The sequence below is a fragment of the Neophocaena asiaeorientalis genome, unplaced genomic scaffold (genome assembly GCF_003031525.2).
Source record: "Neophocaena asiaeorientalis asiaeorientalis breed wild unplaced genomic scaffold, Neophocaena_asiaeorientalis_V1.1 scaffold140, whole genome shotgun sequence".
Classification (NCBI taxonomy): domain Eukaryota; kingdom Metazoa; phylum Chordata; class Mammalia; order Artiodactyla; family Phocoenidae; genus Neophocaena; species Neophocaena asiaeorientalis.
This window is the reverse complement of record NW_020173729.1, coordinates 622551-641492: the sequence shown is the minus strand read 5'-3', so window position 1 is coordinate 641492 and position 18942 is coordinate 622551. Positions and strand designations below refer to the sequence as shown.

General features: G+C 43.7%; 1 long non-coding RNA gene across 2 annotated transcripts in view; it reads right to left on the bottom strand.

Annotated features, from left to right (window-relative positions):
* Positions 1–6289: 6289 nt before the first annotated feature.
* LOC112403383 (uncharacterized) overlaps positions 6290–18942 on the bottom strand; it is a 56322-nt gene continuing 43669 nt past the window's right edge. For both annotated transcript variants that reach the window (XR_003003894.1, XR_003003895.1), the window contains one exon: positions 6290–9967. This is a non-coding gene — a long non-coding RNA (uncharacterized LOC112403383). The remainder of the gene's footprint in view (positions 9968–18942) is intronic.

Genomic DNA, 18942 nt, shown 5'->3' with positions numbered 1-18942 from the left:
TTCAGAAATGGATAAGAAAATCTGAGAGCCTTCCAGGCTATAGAAGGGGATGCTAGGGTCCCTAAGAAAGCATTTAACATAAATTAAGCATGATCCAAGCTCAACTATATCTGTCTGATTTCACAGTGGGCAAGGCTGCATTTGGAAGGTGGAAAGTACTTTATTAGGGTCCTTTGTGGTTGACTCTTGAGCTCCCTTTCAAGCCAACCACAATGATCTCACTCCCCTTGCCAGAGATTGGTTTAAAAATAGGAAGGTACCCAATTCTGGCTGATGAGACATGAAAGGAATTCTACAGGGGACTTTTGGAAAAAGTTTCCATGCTTCTAAGAAGCAGACATAGGAAGAGTTTGCTTCCTCAGGATGTTTCTGTGTCTGATGAAGACGTCTCGTTACCACATAGGGAGCCAGCTGGAGGACAAAGCCAACATCTTGAGGACAGCAAGACAGACATGAAGACAACTTGAGTCCTTTACACCTTGAGCACACCTTGTACTACACCTGGAATCCACTACTAAATACGTAGAAATACTTCTAATGTATTTCTTTATATGTTTGAATCTGGGTTTTGTATTACTTGTGGCAAAAGCATCCTATTATTTGCAGCTAGAGCATCCTAGCCAACGGAGCATGGGACTGGAATTTCTCCCTTAGCTGACGGGAGCTTAGAGCTGATAAGGTTTGGGTATTAAGGTGATGTAACTGGTAGCTTTGCCAGGACAGTGGGGTCATTCATGCGGCTATGCATGTCAGGATGTGACTCTTACTTTAGAACCCAGCTGAGCTAGGGATATTGTATTCCTCTGCTTTTTCTTTCTTTTCTCTTTAATCAAGGTAAACCTGATTCTGAGCCCCCAGTCCTGTTCAGTGGGCTGATTAATCTGTCACTTCAGGGGCTCAAGCCCCTGAAAGATGGTGTGTAATTGGGTGAAAGTGTAGAGGTGTCCAGTCCACTCATCAGCCTGTAGTCCACACTGAGTTTTCCTCTGATGCCTCAGGTCTCTTGTAGTTTGGTGATTTTGTTGTTTCCGAGTCATACCCCAGGATCTTTGGTGAGACTGGAAATTCAGTGCCTAAGGCCTCACGTCCTCTTGAGATCTGGCCATTACCCAGGACCCTGGAATGGGTTCTCATAATCAGCGTTTGTTTTTGTTTGTTTGTTTACCTTTTTCTATCTTTCTGGTTTCTGATGGCTCTCTTTGCCCTTTCCTGGTCCTTCAAAGCCCTCCTGTCCCTTACCCCGACTCCCCCCTCTCCCTCTGAGTATCTGCATCATCTCCTCAATAAGCCAGGGCTTCTACCCAGACAGGAAGATCAGTTAGCTTCAAGAAGCTTTTGCTTTCTGTCCTGCAAGAATTCCTAAGGCAAGAAAAAACAAAAAGCCTGATTAGCAGTGCCTGCCCGGAAAGAGAAGGAGGCAATGGAAAAATACAGCAAGTGAGTTAACATCGCAATTATCTTGTCACAGGTACCTCAGAGGCGACTTGGGTAAACTCAGCCCAATAGGAGGGCTGACCCCATGGTGAGTGGCAGCCAGCCAGCCAATGAGAGTGAGTCAAAGAGAAAGAAGGCGGGTCCTCAGTACTGCCGGAGAAACATTCCTGGTAGCATGCGACACCTGCCTCACAGCCTGGAATCGAGAGCCTGGGAAGCAGGCTGCCTGTTTCCTACCTCGGGTTTCTGGGTGTTCTTAAAAATACATTTCCATTCCCATAAGCATTCTCTCCATCTCTGCCTTGTCACACCTGGGGCTACTATAAATACTAACTTCACTAGGGAGTGGGAAGGATCCAGTGAGATAATGTAAGTGAAAGACCTTTGAGTTTTCGGAGTTGGGAGGCTCCTGGTCTTCCCCACCTCCTCTGTGGGGGTCATCCGTCTTGTGGCCATGGAGGTCCCTGTCAGCCTGTATCTGCCCCAGTCCTCCAGGTGGCACTGGGACTCCTGGGCTTCTGGGCTTGCCTCAGAGGTAAACAAGAGCAGCAGTATATGCCCCTTGGATTGATACTATCTTCCCACCCATAGCTGAAAGGACCTTCGAGATCATTAAGGCCAACTCCCTAATTTACAGATAAGGGCCCAGAGAGGCCAGCCAGGGGACTTGGCTCAGGTCATGTGAATTTATAAGGGAATAACACCAGGGTGTGGGCTCTTTTCTCCCAACCTTCCCTTATCACCCTGTTCTCCCAGTCTTGGTTCTGTCCCTGGATCCTCAGGTGCTTTTGAATGTTTGCCCTGTACTCTCTTCTTGTTGCGTCTGAGGCCAGCACACCTCCTGCTGAAGGATCTCTCTAGGTTGTTGGGTTATGGAATGATCAACCCAAGGACAATGATGGCGTATAGAGCCCACAGGCCTCATATCTTGGGCTGGGCTCTTGCTCAGTCTCTCTCATCCTTAGAGCATTTTTGGAAGGAAATGGGACTGTGGGTTACTCAGAAGGCAGCCATGGGCATTCCCCATTTTACAGTTATTTTCTGGGCAAGCTCATTTGTGACTCTGGCCTGAAGCATTTCAGTCTAGAGATAACCTGCAATCTAACCATGGGGCAAACAGATCTAACAAAAACCTTGGGGCATTCTGATGCAGGTAGCCTATAGAGTACCCTGTAAGAAACATTGGGAATTCCCTGGTGGTCCAGTGGTTAGAGCCCTGGTGGGGGAACTAAGATCCTGCAAGCCATGCAGCGTGGCAAAAAAAAAGAAAGAAATATCAATTGGTGAGACTGGGCAAAAGCTTCATAGGGTGATAATGAGAATTAAATAAGATGATGAGATGATGGAATGTAAAGTGCTTAGCACAATGTCATACACGTGGTAAGTTCTCAACAAATGTTCACTGTTATTGCTGTTATGATTATTTGAATCATGTCACTGTTCAGCTAGGCTCCTTGGTACTACTTCCTGTTTCTCATCTCTGCCTGGTCGGAGAGATCTTCTATTAGTCTCCTTCCTCAACTTTCTACCTCTCCATCCCATCAAATAGATTTCTGATTACTTACTCCTGGCGTAGACTAAAATTCCGGGATCACCTCCTTCCCCCACTCCCCCACTCCTCAACCACACACACCCAACCTGTGCTCCAGCTTGGCTCCTTGCCTCCTGCAAAATCTGGTTGTCAAGGTGTTGAGAGACTTAAAGACAACTTAACAGAAGTTGTCTTTGGGTGGGTGAGATTGTAGGTGTTTTTTTTGAAATTTCCTTTCTTTGCTTGTCTGCATTTTCTGATTTGTTTGTCATGGGCATGTATAGAATTTGTACCAAGAAAATATTATTTTTAATTTTTATGAAATCTACTCACTACCTCTAGGAAACTTTCCCTGAAGGGTTCTGCTGCATTCTGAGCACTCCTTTTCACTTCCCGCCCCCTCAGTATCTCTCTTCTCTGTGCTCTGTACTGTATTCGCATTCACTTGTGAGTCGCTCTGTAGATGTTCTTAAAGGGCTTCAGCATCCATGAGCAGGCAGTAGGCACCTTGAGTGTAGAGGCTGTATCATCTCTTCGGTAGAAGAAATTTTCTACAGAAAATTTCTATTTCCTGTAGAAATAGCTTGAATGTTTCTTAGATGATTTTGGCTCTACACCCTCTTCTGTACCACTGAGCCTAGGTGACTGAGAGTCAAAAGAGTGCTTGGTTAAACAGGACTTGGTTCTGCCCAGCTGAACTTCCCATTGTTCCCGTTTTACCCTCCCTGACATCAGGGCTAGCAGCAGAGGGTGGTTTCTGGGGAACCCTGATGGATATACAGGGTAGCTTTCAGCAGGGACTGACTGCATCATGGGGCTTGGGGCAGTGTCTTAACCTGAGCATGGATTCAACCTAGATCTTGCAAAACCTCCAGACTGCTACTTGTGTGACACAGAGAGAGTCTCAGGTAGCATAGCCATAGGTGGGAGAGAGTGAGGGGCACACAGTACATGGAAGTGCTGAGAGTGTCATACTAAGGGGAACAGTCTGGGAAGTCTTCAGAAAGGAGGTCTTTGATGGACCCAAAGGGATAGGTGAAGAGATGGAGAGAAGGGGGTGGGAAGAAAGGCAGGGGGCGAGGTACAGTACAGAGGAGAGAAGGCGGTGGGTGGGAGGATAGGAGCTGGCTAATAGCAGTAAAGACTAGTGGTTAAGAGCTTAAACTCTGTGGTCCAAAGTCCTGTATTTGAGTCATTCACTAACTATGTGATCTTGGGATAGTTACTTACCCTCCACAGGCCTTGGTTTTCTTTTTTTTTTTTTTTGCGGTACGTGGGCCTCTCACTGCTGTGGCCTCTCCTGTTGCGGAGCACAGGCTCCGGACGCGCAGACTCAGCGGCCACGGCTCACGGGCCCAGCCGCTCCGCGGCATGTGGGATCTTCCCGGACCGGGGCACGAACCCGCGTCCCCTGCATCAGCAGGTGGACTCTCAACCACTGCGCCACCAGGGAAGCCCCAGCCTGGGTTTTCTTATCTGTGTAATCCAGCTACTGGTAGTTCCTTCTTGTTAGAATTTTTATGAGGAGTTAATGAAATAATGTTTGTAAAATACACTTTAAACATCTAATAAATGCTAGCCAAGGTTACAGATATTATTATAATTACTATTATAAACTCAAACCTGGTATTTGTTTTGCAGAAGAATCCCATTGCGCATCCATTCAGGCCCTCCTTTCCCATATTTGTTCGCCTGCATGCATTCATCTATCACATAATGGTAATAGGTAATACATATATATACTAACGTAATAATAATAGATAACATTTGAATTGCATACTCTATGTGCCAGCCGTTGTACTAAGTCCTTTATATGTATGAGGCTCATTTAATCCTCCCACATATGCTGTGAAGTAGGTACTGTTATTATGTACCCTTTGTCGAGGATGAAATTGAGATACAGAGAAGGTCACACAACTAATAAGTGACAACACTAAAATTTTTGGTTCCAAGGAATCTGGTTCAGAATCCAGGCTACTTGGCTATTGAATGCCCTCGCTGTTTTCAAAGACTCTGGAGAAAATGGAAGGACAAAAGTATACATTAAACACTGATCCTACCTGTAGGAGATAGTAACCAGGAGGAGTGCTAAGACGCAATAAGATCATAGCCAACCAGGGCAGTGTGATCATGGCTGCCTGGAGGTTTAGGTAGAGCCCGTGTAGGCCTCTTGGCATGCCTGAGTTTTCACTCATAATTAGTTTGGGCCATCAATGAAGTCCCTGTTGTAGGTTATCTAAGGAGACCCCACTAACTTAGTGCATTGCTGATAGCTTGTAGCCACAGTTGGTACCTCCTACCACATGGAAGGCTGGATGACAGAATGTGGTTGGATGGGTATAAATCCCCACAAATGATTGAACAAATCACTCAAAGTACACAGCCTATTGAGTGTGAGTTGTGTCGTTGCCTCATTGGGTTGATGTATCATTCACTGGCTGGCCACCTAGTTTTCGTTCCGTGCTGTTTTTCAGTTCAGTGATGTGACATCAGTAGCTTGAAAGTAGCCATGGTGGTATTATCTACACCACAGAAGTCAGCAAACACTACAAATCAGCACCCCCATCTCCGACCAAGCTTGCTGTTAAACATTTCTCAGCACCCTGGCCCTAGAGATAATCAGATCTGGTGATTCTCACCTTGTTTCAGCTGACAGGATGCGCTGAGGGTGCTTGGTTGCTGCCTGAAGGAGAAGGAGGTGGTGCTGGGCAAGGTGAGAGTATGTGGGGCTCTGCACCGAGCTAGGCCAGCAATGTGTTTGCTTGTTTTTAATATGAACTTATGTGTAAGACTTTGTGTGACGACAGTTCTTTTCACATTAAAGCTCTTTTCACAGTTCTTTTTACAAAGTTCATTAAAAGCAATGGAAAGTGACTAATCTGGTCTAATCTTACATTATGGTCAGGAAGTGGAACTTTTTATAGTTCAGAGCCAGAAAAGTGAAGTGACTTTCTCTAGGTCTCCCAGAGCCTAGTCTACTGCTTTATATGAGGAAGTGGACACCATGGCACCCACAGTGGGAGACAGACTCCTGCAGACACTAACAGGGGCTTCCCTCGGCCCCAAGCCTCAGAGACTCTCACTGCGCTGCTCAGATAGGTGTCTTCCCTAGAGCTGCGTCCTCTGTGCCCCTTTGTCCTGGAGATGGGGTGGGCCTCCAGCTGAGCCTTCAGGTGTTTTTCTCCCATAATGAACCCCCTCCTGGTACCTCAGGATGACTTTCTGCTTTTCTGAGCCCATCGTCTCAACTGATGTGAGGCCACGTTGAAAATCTTACCCTCACAAAATGGTTTTAAAACTTGCTCCTGACTTTTGGTTCGGGAGATCTGCTTAAAGCCTTAAAAACAAACAAAGCAGCTATTTTATTTTTTATTAAGGAAAGCTAGAAATGGATGTTAGGGCTTGCTGGAGGGCAAGTGGATATGGTGGTGTAGGGGGTACGGTTTAGGGAAGAGTAGAAGGGTGGCAAAGTGGGAAGAGAAGAGGGTATGGAGTGAAAAGATAAAAAGGAACATTTAAAAGAATCATTTTTAGTGGTAAGAAAATTTAGCTACAGGTGCCAAGGGGTATACAATTTCCTGAGACTGTAGAAAGTCTTGCCCATTGCTTCCCTCTAGCAAAACCTGATCTCTTGTGCTATCAGTCAGTTGTGCTTTATTTTGTAATCCCAGTTACCCAGAGCCAGTGAGTACATGAATGTGTTGTACAAACACAGCTTTGTGGTAACACCTCAGTGAGGAATTCTGTAATATATGTGGTATTAGTTTGCTAGGGCTGCCATAATGAAAAAGCACAGAGTGGGTGGCTTAAACGGACATTTTCTCACAGTTCTGGAGACTGGAGGCTGAAGTTTAAGATCAAGGTATGGGCAGGTTTGTTTTCCTCTGAGGTCTTCGCTCCTTGTCTTGCAGGCGGGCACCTTCTTGTTGTGTGCTCACATGGTCCTTCCTCTGTGAGTGCATACATCTGGTGTCTCTGTGTGTCCAAATTTCCTCTTCTTATAAGGACAGCTGGATTGGATTAGGGCCCTTGCTAACAGACTCATTTTAACTTGATATCCTTTCTAAAAACTTATCTCCAAATGCTGTTATATTGTGAGGTAACTCAGATGTCTGAGATAATTCATATTTTGAGGTTGGGACTTTAATATATGAATTCTGGGGCACACAATTCAGCATATAACAAATGTGTAGGCACTGTTCATCCAATATATATGCGTAGGACCCAGATCACATACTTGGATATTAACAGTGCCCCCTCATTGACACTGAGAGGTTTTATCATCTACACAAATTGACTGCCATGCCTTGGACTGAGAGCTCATCAGGCGACATGCCTTTACAAAAAAGTCTCATGTTGACTTAAAGATTTTTGGAAGTTTCATCTCTCCTTTAAATTCTCTCTTGTTTTGTTTTCACCAGGAATTTATTTTCCTAGGTGGGATGTCCTCAAGGGACTTTCAATACTAGCAGAAGCTAGTGATGTGGAAACAGGTGCACTGGCTGAGCTTGACCAGTCGTAGCAAGGAGAGATCATTGGTGAAGGTAGACAGGGCAGGTGAATGTCAAGTCATCCCCTTCTAAAACATGTATTTAGTACTTTCTCTTGTGCTGTGTCTCCCGTTCCTTCATTCTTTCCTGAATCCTGTGATATTTGTCAGGCATCTAAAATGGGCTGGACAACTGCAGATGGACAGGTGATTAATGTCATCAAGTTCCTGCCAGAATGAGTTTACAGTTCAGCTGTGCTAAATATTAAAGAAAATGGTTCAAATAGACACAATTCCTGCATTTCAAGCAGAGAGGACCCTGAAGGGATCATGACCAGCAATTCTCTTGGACCTGGAATAGTGGTTTCATTCAATCTCCAGAAAAAGACTTAAAAGGTTTCTGTAGACTTTTTATGAGCTGAAGTAAAACTACTTCCTGTTTCCCCGTACACACACATTCAAATGATTCAGAAGTATGAATTTTAGGTGTCCCTTTAGTGACCTAGGTAGTGAAAAATAAACAAGAAAAATCATTATCTATACATTTCTTGCCCCCTGCCCCATTGGATTATAAATCATTTGAGGATAAGAACTGAGGTATGTACTCTACAGCCCCAAGTGTTCTCTGCATGAAGTGAATACTCAATCTATATACTCACTGATGTGACCTGAATCTCCAAGAGGAAAGATAGTTTAACCAAAAGCACTAGAATACTCAAAAATGTCATCACTCTCTCAGACTAAGGAAGGAGGAAAGACCTGATTACCCCAGGAAAAAAACCCAAGTGACTATGAGAAAGTCAGCACTCTCCTTACTTCAAGGGCACTAGAGGCCTGTGTTCTTCAAGCAGTGAGTTGGAGAGGAGGGGTTGGCAGTAAATTCCACCTGAATTTCCTACTACCGTTCTAAGGTGTGGACTTGAATAGCCTATAACTTCAGTGTAATTGCTCTGTGGTCTGCTCTCTATAAGTAGTGGCTTATTTGTGGGTAACCCAGGGCTGCCTATGAAGCTGCCAGACTCAGAAATTAAATCAATTCAATTCAACAGATATTTATTGTGTAGTTTAAGACAAGAGAACTCTCAAACAGCCTAGATTATAAGGAGAGAAGAATCTAGGAATCTGGAGGGGTAGCTTAGAAGAAAGTTGGCCTTTGTATGTTGACAATTTCTCTTTTAGTTCTATACACTGGACCGCAAGACAGAGAATAAGTAGAGCTGGGCTGCTAGATGGGAAAATACAGGTCTAGAAAAGTGGAATGCTCCTCATTCCACACTGGTGATTCGATGATTAGTATAATCCAAACATGCACTTGTATTCCCTTGGCTAGTGATAGTTTTAGGTCATAGGTATGTGACCCAGTGCTGGTCAAGAAGAAATGAAAAGAACCAATGCAGGAGGACAGGAAGGGGAGAGGAAGGAAGGTTTCTGGGAAAGGCTAATACTGATAAAACGTTCTTCAATCATTGTTATGTTTCAGATAACAGACACCACTTGAACACTCTAAGCAGAAAAGGATGTAATTTAGAAAATTAGGTGCTTAAAAATCTGTGGATGGGCTAGAGGAGAAGGTCCTAGGCAGTAACCTGCAGAGCCCTGCAGAAACGTCGGCTAGGGTGGCTGCTACCTGTGTCACAGTGGGGAAGCTGGGGGAATCAGGAAGGCACCACAGCAAGTGTAGCTCCAGAACTACACCCTTTATCCATATTTAGGAATCAGGAAACCACTTCCAGGGCCAGACTGTCCCTGCTTGGTCTGCCTGGGCGAAAATGGATGCCCCACTTCCTGCTTCTCTGTACCCAGGAAGCTGGTGATGGGGCACTGGGACTTCTGCTGATAGTAGAACAAAAGTCCAGTGCCTCCATGACCATGTTTGCCAGGAAACAGCAGGTGAAACAGACCACACTCTCCTCTCACATCTTAAGAAGGTGCATCTGATGTGCATTCTTCCATGTGGAGGAGCTCTGCTAGTGCAACCCTCCTGCACTCCCTCCATCCCTTCATACACCCCTTCCCAGGGGAGGTGGAGTGACGTATCTGATTGGTAGATTTGGAAGAAGAAACTTGACACGCATGAACCAGTCCTTCCTTCTCTTTCTTTTGGGAGTAAGTTGCCCACAGGAAGTATGTTTTTCCCTCTGCAGTTCCAGGGACAAGCTTTCTCCTGTCGGGGGGAGGTATGGTCCAGAGTTGCCTGGGACTGGTTGGCCTAATGTTGAAGTTCAGAGTTAGGAAGCTCACTTGCCTACAGCTATACTTGCTAATACAGACTTATCAGAAATAGGGTAATGTTTGGACCTCTATATGCCATCTTTTTCTTTTTTTAGTTCTTCTTATTTCTTTGTTGATTTGGGAGTCTGGTGAGGAGACTAGGACTGGAGACATGGAATCAAACTCTCCTTGTGCTACTGAATGACACCAGGCTTGTGGTCTGTCACGATGCCTCCAGTTGTATAACCATCAGCAGTTTTGAAAGCATTTCATCCTATATCTCATGTGATCCTCACAGCAACCTGTTGACAAAGGCAGGACAGAGTTTGTTAGCTGAGGAGCTAACGCTGCAACTCTTGGTGCTTCCAACCTTTTCCATATTATGATACACATAGGACGTTGCAAAAAATGTGTATATGTGTACATACATATATACATACACATACACACATACTTGTATATACATACATATGTGTGTATATGTACATATCTCACTATGGAAAAGGGATGTGGTTGCTGGCGCCGGAGGTGATGAGCCCAGAGATTCTGGTTGCCCTGGGCCTTACCTGGCTACTCCAAGAATTGAGAAGATCAAAATCTCAGCACACCTATAACCCAGTCCCTGTCCACCGGTTGGGAAGTTCTAGCTTAGAGAAGTGTGCCAGCATTCAAGGCCACAAAGTTAATATACAGAAGTTTGAACCCAGATCCTCTGAATTCAAATCCAAAGCATGTCAATGTAGCCTGAAATGGGGGAGGCATTTGTTACCATCACACGTCCTCACTGTAGCCTACTAGGTCAGACAAGTTTCAAAGGAATGGCTTCTCCATCCAGTCTCTGTCTACCAGCCTAATATCTATAAATATCTCAGTAATAAATCTATTTGTAGAATATGCCTACTACATGCCAGGCATATTCTGGGTACTGGGGATACCTCAGTGAACAACACAAGGTCTCCATAATCATAGAGCTTACATTCTACTAGAATCTTCTGTAAGTTCCATTTTGGGTTTCTTTAAATTAGAGCAAGAACTTAAAGACACAAGGCGATCTGAGTACAGACTTATCCTAAGATGTTTAGGACTTTTTCCCAGCCTTTTCCACATGTCGTTCCCATACCACTTCAACAGGAATTTTGTGTGTGTGACTTGTCTTCGTCAAGCCTTTCCAAAGTATACAGCGTCATTTGTCACAGGAACAAAACCTCTTTTTGCACTCTCATTTCATTGGTTTTCATAATAATTAAATTATATAATCAGAGTTTCAAGAACAACAGGCAGAAATGGGTTTGGGAACAGATAGCACTGACCCTGGTGAGCACACAGCTCAAAATTTGTGGCCCCAGAAGTCCCTGAGAGGACCTCTACTACCTGAGTATCTGGAACGCCGTGGACACTTGTGGGCTTATAGAGGGAACAGCGTCCGTTAACCTGGTGACTTGTCAGGTGGAGGTCAGTTTTAAGAGCTTCTGCCACACTGATTCGCTATCTTCCCCAGACTGTATGCATATTGAACTTTGAGAGTAGCTTATGCCACTCTTTTACTGAAGGGCTCAAGTACTTATTCCAAAGCTTTACAAAGGTGGGGGAGACCAGGATTTGTACTTTTGTTTAGCTAGGTTTTGTTTTGTGTTTTAGTAAAATTTCTAAAGGGAAAAATATGACTCTGTGTTGCCTTTTGTGTGATATCTCATGATATGTGAGATGTTCTCTTCTCCACAATCCTCCCTTATGTATCTCCCCAGTCAGGAGTCCCAGCCCCTTCCTCAGATACCACTTCTTCCCTCAGGATAATGCAGCCCCAGTGCCAATCTTTTCTTGTGCCTTACAGATCCTGTCTCTCAGGCACCAAGTGAGTATCACTGCATTTTCCCTTAGCTCAGGCTTCTGCAGGCTCTGTAGGGGGGAAGAGGTGAACTCTGGTATGTGATTGGTACCAGAGGAGGGTAAGAGAGTAGAAGCAGGGGAAGACTAGCTTCTTTCCATCTGGAGGCAAATGTAAATCACTACCCCCAAAATGCAGATTTCTTCAGAAAATCACCCAGTCTGGTCTTCTTTATTTTGCATTAGAAATTTATATTTATTTTATCATTATGGCTTGGCCCTGATTTTCTTGGCCTGGACTTCATGCAAATGAGTGCCCCCTTTAATGGATTTTATAGTTTATAATGTGTAAAAGATAGCCATTAAAAAAAAAAAAAAAAAAAAGAGTGCCCCCTTTACTGAAAATGCCCCTTGCAGGATCATTCAGGACATGTGGTACTGTGTTCAAATAGCATATCTCTGATGTGCAAGTTTCTCCCCATGAGTAGAGGTGGTGTATTCAGTCCATCCTCTATAATAGAACACCTGCTCTATGGGAGAGCCAGTTGCCCTTCCGTTTGTAAAGGGATAGGAAGAGAGTATGTGCCCATGTGTATATACTGACAACAGCACACCAGAAAGAGCAAGCCATATCAGAAACAAACAGGCAATAATACTGATAAGTCAATGATAAAGATTGTTCAGTGTCCCACAGTGTGCCTAAATTGACAGTGAGATGATAGAGATTATTTAATCCAACTTGTTTATGTGGCAAATACAGAGACACTTGAGTGAAATGACTTGCAGTAGACAGAACTAGCCTGAGGCAAAGCTGGGGTAAGAATTCACTGACCTTTAGTCATTCGTTGCATCTCCTATACCTGCTGTTCTCAAAGTGTGGTCCATAGACCTCTGAGGAATCTCTGTGACACTTCCTAGGTGTTCATGAAGTTGAAACTATCTTCATAATAATATTACAACACTTGTTGCCCTTTTCACCTTATTGACATTTGCACTGAAGGTGCAAAGGCAGTGGTGGGTAAAATTCCTACCATCTGAGCGTGAATCAAGCAGGCACCAAGTTGAAGTAGTCACCATTGCCACACACTTGCAGTAGAAACAAATGCCAGTTTCATTTAAGAATGTCCTTGATGAAGCAGTAAAAATGACTAATCTTATTAAATATTGACACTCTTTACAACATTCTGTGTAGTAAAAGTTGGCGGTTTGCAAAAAGTACTTTCATTGCATTCTGAAGTGTGATGGTTATCTCTAGGGAAAGCACTTAGGCAATGGAACTGTGAGCTTGTGAGTAGAAATAGCCATTGTTTTCATGGAACATCTTTTCTTTTCTTTTCTTTTTTTTCCTTGCTTGAAAGACTAAATGGCCAAGAATGCTTTTTCAGGCTGGGTATTTGGCAGCTATTTTCTCAACATGAACAAAGGGGGCCTGTCACTTCAAGGAAAACAAGTGATAGTATTTATTGCCAATGATAAAATTTGAGCTTACAAGCAAAAATTAGAATTTTGGAAAACTTGTATTCACCACTGTGGAGCTTGACAGCTTCCCCAAACTTAAGGATTTTTCCATAGAGATCAATGGTGATACTGATGAATGTGATTCTTTGATATTATATGATGAAATGGGTCAACATTTAGAACATCTCCATAACTCAGCGAGGCAATATTTTACAATGACCTATGCGTGGTATTACAAAACCATACGTGGGTAAAAGATTCCTTCAAGGCGCACAATAAGCCAAATGGATTTTAATGTAACAGAACACTAGAAGTTCATTGGGATGCTTTCAGATTCCACATTGCAACTAATCTTTGAGAAACTTGTTACGTTTTGGTGCAGTATCAAAAAAGAATATCCACAATTATCTAAAAAGACTATTGAATACTCTGTTTTTCCAGCTCCATATCTGTGTAAAGCCAGATTTTCTTCACATGCTTCAACCAAAACAACATATTGCAACACTGACTGTCTATTAATCCAGACCTTTAAAAAATTTGCAAAAATGTAAAACAATGTCACTTTTCTAATTTTCTTTGTTTTAAAAGTTTTTTAAATGAAAATATGTAATTTATGTTAACATGTAATGGATTTATTGTTATTTTAAGTTAATTAATAAAGATTTTAGATTTTCTACCAATAGATACAACCTACATAAAATTTAAGAGTAAAAGGGTCCTGAGACTAAAAGGTTTGAGAGCAGCTACATTTCACCATGCTGCCTTCCAGAAAGTGGGCTGGAGGATGTACTTCCTTCCCCTTTACCCAAATAAATCAATGCTATTGCTGTTTTATTTTTAAATCCAACATGCCTTCTTCCTCCAAAACTGTTAAAAAGTAAACGGCAAAAGTGCTGTAAATACCTGAAACCAAAGGACCCAAAACAATGAGAGAAGGCAAAAGAGCGAATAAAGGAGTTTCTCCAAAGCCTGAAAGGCTGACCAAGCACCACCTACCCTCTGGCAGCCTGGCAGGAGTTGCCTATTTCTTCTTTTTTTAAAAAAAATTAATTAATTTATTTTTGGCTGCATTGTGTCTTCATTGCTGCATGCGGGCTTTCTCCAGTTACGGCCAGCGGGGGCTGCTGTTCATTGTGGAGCACCGGCTTCTCATTGCGGTGGCTTCTCGTTGTGGAGCATGGGCTCTAGGCGCGCGGGCTCAGTAGTTGTGGCTCGCGGGCTCCAGAGCACAGGCTCAATAGCTGTAGTGCACGGCTTAGTTGCTCCGCGGCATGTGAGATCTTCCCGGACCAGGGCTCGAACCCATGTCCCCTGCATTGGCAGGCGGATTCTTAACCACTGTGCCACCAGGGAAGCCCCGCCTGTTTCTTTTTGCTTCACTGGACTAATCTTACATCCATCCACCCTCTCCCACCCCTTAAGTCTCAACCCTGTCCTGGAACGCTACTGTTCTCTGGGGCCTTAAAACATAAATGGCCTTATTAAAGCTTTGGGCTGACACTCACCCCCAGGCCCCTCCTTTCATGTGTCCCCTCTGGGATGACAGTGCAGGGAAGGGTTCTCTCAGATCGAGCCTCCACCAGCTTGCTGTCTTCAGGCTCAGGGCTGAGATGGAAAGGGAAGGGCTCTGTTTGAGGACTGAAAAGGAAATGTAAATCTCTCACAGGCCATGTGCCAGAAGCTGCCAGGAGACCATTTCCCTGTTAGTAAACAGGGCCACCGGGGCCATCCTTCTCTCCTTTAATAACCTGTGGGACACCTATTGATTGCACATGCTGGTCCCTCATAAATTAGAACAAGGATGGCTTCCGGTTGCTCAGGAGCTGTGTGGCTGAAGAAATTGCTCACTGATACTTCATGCTCATAGAGCACAGTGCATTGCACCACAAAAACAGGTGCTGAGAACACGTGGGAATCAACTCCAGTGGCTGCGGAGGCTTAGGGGCGTGCTGCAGACCTTAATTAGGCTGTTTCTTGTGCTCCTACTGGAGACCTACAGACACACTGATTGCATGCCTCCTGCTACAGCATGCCCTGCAAATGGGAGGGAGCACCAAAATCTGGTGGGTAGGAGACAGGCCTGCTCCCATCTTTACCTCCTCTCCAGTATGGGAGCCAGCAAGTAGGAAGGAATGTTCATGTCTTGTGCTGTGGTGGAAAGAGCACCGGGTTAGGAACCAGAAGACACTTTCTAAACTCCTGTTTCAACCATTTACAGCTCCGTGATCTTGGGCAAGTCCCTCAATCTCCCTGAATCTCAACATCTCATCTGGAAAGTGGAGAAAGTAATAATACCTAAGAAAATAAGCCTGCCTGATGTGCTCTCAGTAAATGAGTATACATTGCTAACACTGAATTTGAATCAGTTAAAAGACATGGCAGCGACAGGTATAGGACTGAAACGATTTCTTTCTCCCACTTCCAAAACCTGGCATCAGGAACTTTCCATCGTTATCCTTAGCCAACACCTTGCTCTTAAGTAAGAAGTGAGGCCATGGAACTCATAGCTTGATATGTGGGAAATGTTTCTCTCATCCTTCTGTCTTCCTGTGCCCCTCCTGACTTGGCTTCCAGGTTTAAAATTCACTTCACAGGGACCTCTCTAAAGTGGATAGCAAACACAGAAAAACGTGCCAGCATATCTCACCATTCTACTGAAAAACTTGACATCCACATGCCTATTCTTGGCAGAACCTTCAGAGTTTCCCTGACTTTAAGGCTCTGGGTAATTGTGTCCACTTAACGCTTTTCCAAAATGAGTAGCACTCTCCCTGCAGTTCTACCATGGTCCCTTTTGCCATTGCTAATTAAAATGGACCAGAAGGACAGTGTGTATAGCCGTGTTTTCCTACCCCTTCCCCTGGTCCCGGAAATGAAATCTGCTGTTCTGGGACAAAGTGTGTAGTGGGTTGGATGGTACCCAACCCCCCACCCCTACCCCCACCAAATATGTCCACATCTTGGAACCTATGAATGTGACCTTACTTGAAAAAAGGGTCTGTGTAGATGTAATTAAATGAAGGATCTTGAGATGAGATCATCCTGGATTACCTGGGTGGGCCCTAAATCTCCGGTGCAAAGTGTCCTTATGAGAGACAAGAGGAGAAGAAACAGACATGGAGGAGAAGTCTATGTGAAAATGGAAGCAGAGTGATGTGGCCATGAGCCAAGGGATTCTCAGGCCACTAGAAGCTGAGAGAGGCAAGAAAGTATTATCCACTAGAGCCTTTGGAGGGCGTGTGGCCTAGCTGACACTTTGATTTCAGACTTCCGGCCTCCAGAACTGTGAGAGAATACATTCTGTTGTTTTAAGCCACCTAGTTTTGTTACAGAAGCTCCAGGAAGCTACTACAAGTGTGCTCCCCTGGGGATGGACCCCAGCTCAGGTTCTTCAACAGGAGATGTTTCCTCCCCCTATGAGAAGATCTGTCTGAGAACAGCCTCAGATGGCCCGGTCAGCAGCCAACTCTCAGAAAGTCCAAACCCCCATCTGGGGCTGTGGCTAAGCATCCACATGGGAGAACGCATCCTGAGGTATTTTCAGCAACCATTGGTGGGCAAGGCATAGGGGAAATGGCCTGAATTTTGGAAATAGACCTTGGTTTAAAACTCAACTTCACTATTGGCTCTGTGCCTCTAGACAAACTACTTGCCTTCTTTGTGCTTCAAGTACCTCATGTATAAAATGAGGAAAATAATGCCTACCTTGTAGGCAGGAACGGATCCAGGATGTGAGGCATGCATAAGTTTAGGGACCCTTTCAAAAAAAAGAATCCAAAGGTTCAGTGAGGAGTGGGGCCTTGAAAGGGCCTTGTGTTAGTGAGGGGCCCTGAGGCTTAAACTAAGCCTGCCTTTGCTCACAGGGTGTTCTGAGGATTATAGAAGAAAACATGAAGCCCTACGCAGTGCCTGGCTTCTAGTGGGTGCTATGTGAGAGCTAAAGCTGTCTGGATAAAGACTTGAACACTAAGTGTCTCCTGAAAGGTACATAGATATGTTTGCAATGCGTAGAAAAGTGTCTGGTAGGATACATTCCGTGGCACGTTGCTAGCTGTTGCCTTGGTAGCCATTTTCCCTTTCTTTTCCATAACAGAAAACTGACTTTTGGGGGGATGGCCATGTACTCAGCTAAAGCCTAGCTTCCCAAGTGTCTCTTGCAGCAAGGTGTATTTATGAGACTAAGTTCCGGCCAAAGAAGTCTAAGCAGAGAGGTGTAAGAGACTTCTCTAAAATCTTCTTATGGGAGAGTGACATGAGTTGAATTGTGGACCCTTGCAAATTCATATGCTGAAGTCTTAATTCCCAGTATCTCAGAATATGACCTTATTTGGAAATAGGGTCCTTGCAGATATAATTAATTGAGATGAGTTCACTAGGGTGGGTTGTAATTCCATATGAATGGTGTCCTTATAAAAATGGAAAATTTTAACATAGACACACACACAAATTGGGAGAATGCCATGTAAAGATCAAGGCAGAGAATGCAGTGATGCTTACAAAGGCCAGGAACAACAGATTGCCAGCAAATTACCAGAAGGAAGGAGAGAAGCACGTAATAGGTTTTTTCTTATAGCTCTCAGAAGGAACCAACCCTGCTGACACCTTGATTTCAGACTTTTAGCTTCCAGAACTATGAGTTAATAAATAGATTTCTGTGGTGTAAGCCACTCAGTTTGTGGTACTTTGTTACAGCAGCCCTAGCAAACTAATACAGAGAGATATGCCCTTCTTCACCACTTTTCCATTCTGCTGCCTAGAATGCAGATAAGAGGGCAGAGCCTCCGTTAGTCATCTTGGCCTTGAGAATGAGAACTACATTCACAGATGGTAGATCAGAGAGCTAGCAGCCTGGGACCCTAAAAACTTCATGGAGCTACCAGACTAGCCCTGGACTGCCTACCTTTGGGCTTATTTTCCTGAAAAATGAATAAACCTGAAATTTTGTTGTTATTGTTTTGTTTGTTTGTTTTTTGAACCATAGCTGAGCATAATCTTATACACACAATTTTGATAAATTAGTTACTCTTTGGAGAGATGACTAGGATTAGGTATCAGTGGTAGGGAAATTTTAGCTTTATCTGTAATGTCTTAATTTTTATATCAAGAATATATTCATGTATTCTTCTGTAATTAAAAATAAATTTCTTTTATAATAAATTATAAGGAAAAAAAGAGGGATGAGAACCTATAGATAAAAGAGACCAAGAAATACACCAACCAATTGCAATGTGTGACCCTTATTTGGCTCCTGATTTAAACAAAAATATTTTAAAAAATTATTTTAGATAATTGAGGGAATTTTAATATTAATTGGATATTTGATATTAAGGACTTACTGCTAATTCTTCTGTATGCTAATAATATTGTAGTTATGTATTTAAAACGTCCTTCCTTATCTTTTAGACTCTAGAACAGCGCGGCTCAGCTTCAGCGCCGTTGTTATTTTGAGCCAGACAGTTCTTTGTGGTGGGGTGTTCTCTTGTATGTCGTAGGATGTTTGCCAGCATCTTTGGATTTTACCCACTAAATGTCAGTAGCAACCCCCCCCACACACACGTTGTGACAATCAGTAATTGTCTCCACACATGGCCAGATGTCCCCGGGGTGGGGTGAGGGGCAAAGGGCACTGGGTTGAGAACCAGTACCATAAAACTGAGAGATATTTACTGAAATATTTATGGGTGAGGTGCTTGGATGTTTGGGTTTTGCTTCCAGATAATCCAGGTGATGGTGTGGGTAAAGTGTTCCACAGTAAAAAGTTTAAAATATATTTTAAAAAGTTGAATCTATTTAGACTTCTCTTTCTATCAAATGGTAGACTCAATATTTTAAAATATTTTCTTACAATGAAATCTGAATATATTGGATTTAATATGGTAAATATTTACCTCTCTTCGTCACAGATTTTTGTCTCACGTCTCCTACATGACCATTAAAATGCAAGGCTCTGGATTCCAGGTCTGACTGTGGGCAGGGCGCCCTCCCTCCCCAGCAC